The following is a 2792-nucleotide window of genomic DNA, read 5'->3' as shown; positions in this document are numbered from 1 at the left end:
GGGGGGGGTGGTGGTGGTGGTGTTGCCAGAATGGGTGTTTGGACAGAATGGAGAATACTTTCTGTCATCTACACACACAGTTTGAGCGGAGGGGAATTCTGGTAACTGGCTTCCCTCACCAGAGAGACTTTGGAATCTAATCTTAACCACCCTTTTTTTACCTCCATCAAACAGTAATCTACTAGACAATGTAACATCAAGAAACTATATTCCTCAATGGGAAACTGTCTGAGGAAAATAGGTCAATGCGGATTGTTGCTCTCAGAAACCTCCTCATATCTGTGGATTTTCCTTTCTCTTGTCTCTCACCAAGATTCCACTTGGGGCAGGTGAGGAGAGAGGTGAAAATCAAGCCATGGTGCAGGGAGACAGAATTAGAGAAAGGAAAGAGAAAGATAAGGAGAGTGAAGAATGGAAGGAAAGAGACTTCAAAAGAAGGAAGGTGGTGTGTTGTTGTTTGTTTGTTGATAATTCCCAGAATCCAATGTTATTCATGTCAGCAGGGAATTTAGCACCTAGTGTCACCAAAAGCAGCAGAAAAGCTTAACCCTTTTAAGCTTCCATATCTCCTACAGGTTAAAAATATTGCTTGGAGCACATTATCTGGTCCCTATCAGTCAGGAATGTACATTAGCAGCCACTCTGGGCTTAACTCTAATCAACACTCCCAGAGCCCTCTCAGCAGTCAGTACATTTAGAGGTCTCCCATTAAGCACAAGGCTCCCCCCTCACCTTACCCCTACCCCAGGTGACACATATGAGGAAATAAGCCTTTAACCAAACAGAAAAGAGACCACAAATGAACAGGGCCATCCCCAGACAGCAGCCAAGGAGGGATCCTGAGGTGACCAGATGGATCAATGACCTCTCAAGGTCCCTGCAGTGCTATAAGGGGAACATGCCAAACGTAGCCCGGACCTTAGATGGAAGAGCATTCTTTGGCTTTAAGAGGTAGGTGAGGGAGTGGGGGTGGCCCTGCCTTTCTGAGGGTCACATGATTATCTTTTCCCTATAAAAGGAGAAAGTGTTATTTGGACTTTGTGTATATATGAGCATGGGGGGGGGGGAACTAAGTGAATTACTTTTCTCAACATAGGAAAGGAAAATCAATTTAACAGGAAGATCCTGAATAAGAAAGGACAACATAGCACGACTTTCCTGGAGTGCAATGTGTCTGACTTCCTCTTTTGGACCTTGATTCTTTGACTTGCAGTGCTGGTGAAGAATACAGAATACACCACAGATTGCCATAAGAACAAACAATCTGTCTTGGAAGACGTGCAGGCAGAATGGTACTTCAAAGCAAAAAATGGTGAGATTTCATATCACACACTTTGGGGACACTCTACGGAGAGGCTACATCATCATTCGTGAAACAGAGAGTCAGCAAAAAAGATAAAGTCCCTCAAAGAAGTTAACTGACACAACTGCCTTCTGTTTGGACACAGTGTCACTAGGAGTTGGAACCAACTAGACACTAAGAGATGTTCTTCTTCTAATGTCCTCTTGTAGGCCATGCCAACTTAGAAAAGCCTTTTGCCTTTTCTCAATGCCAGCCACCTGGGAAGTAGGTTCTTGAGAGGGGAATTAAAGAAACACAGAGACAACTGAATTATACTCTAGGGATATTTTTATTGTTATGAGAGTCACAGCGACCTTATGTACAATAGCTCTGAACCTTGCCCTACCCTGAGCCAATCTCACTGTCTCCAGTTAAAGTGTCAATCCATCTCATTCAGGATCTTCCTCTCCTGTGTTGTCCCTCCACCCTTCCAAACATGATGTCCCTCTCCAGGTACTAGTCCCTCCTAGCCACATGCCCAGCGAGACAGAGCTTCAAAATCTTTGCCTCCGAGAAGCAGCCTGGTTTCAGCCTCTCCAGGTTATAAACCTATTTGTTCTCTTGGCAGTCCATGGTATAACACTTTTCTTCAATACCACAACTCAAAGGCATCAATTCTTCTGTCATCTCTAGTATTTTCCAGCTCTCTGATGCATAGCAAGGCTCATCTTAGTCTCCATACGGACACTGTTGCTATTCTGCACTTCTACCTAAAGTATATTCAATAGTCTCTCACAATAATACAATTCAAAGGAGTCAATTCTCTTCTGATTTTCTTTAGTTATTGTCCAACTTTCACATGTATAACAGGCAACTATGACATGTGACCCAAGCTACATATTGTAATTAATCCTTAAAGTAACACCTCTGCTCTTTAGCACTTCAAAGAGATCCTCTGTAGGAGATTAATGTAATGTACAAGTTGACTGATTTCCTGATTGGTGCTTCCATGAGTATAGATGATGGATCCAAATAAAATTAAATCCTTGATAACATCAAGCTTTTCTCCTATTATAATGTTATTCATTAGCCCAGTTGTGAGGATATTTGTTTTCTTTACGCTGACGTGTAATCGATATTGAAGCTATAGTCTTCAAACTTCACCAGTAAGAGCTTCAAGTCTTTGTTTCTTACAAGCAAGCTTGTGTCATCGGCATAATATAGGTTTATGGTTAAGTCTTACTCCAATCCTGATGCTGTGTTGTTCTTCATAAAGTCCAGCTTCTTGGAGCATTTGTTCAACATACAGATTGAATGATAAGGTAAAAGACTACAACTCTGATGTATACCTTTCCCAGTTTTAAACTGTGTGGTATCCCCTTGTTCTGTCTACATAACCTGGGGGAGGGTTTGTAAAACAATAAAAGAATCTTTTCTTTTACTTTTCCATAATTTTTGGACTCATGTACTTATAACTTGTTAGTCAAATTTGTGTCTTCTAGGTTGCAAC

The 2792-nt window shown here is 41.7% G+C and overlaps 1 protein-coding gene across 1 annotated transcript in view; it reads right to left on the bottom strand.

The window, feature by feature from the left end:
• Nucleotides 1-2792, bottom strand: part of FBXW4 (F-box and WD repeat domain containing 4) — a 104553-nt gene that overhangs the window by 68791 nt on the left and 32970 nt on the right. The window lies entirely within an intron of this gene.

The sequence above is a fragment of the Elephantulus edwardii genome, unplaced genomic scaffold (genome assembly GCF_000299155.1).
Source record: "Elephantulus edwardii isolate Elephantulus edwardi_28Jun2011 unplaced genomic scaffold, EleEdw1.0 scaffold00006, whole genome shotgun sequence".
Lineage (NCBI taxonomy): Eukaryota > Metazoa > Chordata > Mammalia > Macroscelidea > Macroscelididae > Elephantulus > Elephantulus edwardii.
The sequence above is the reverse complement of the archived record's forward strand: the minus strand, read 5'-3'. Positions and strand labels throughout refer to the sequence as shown.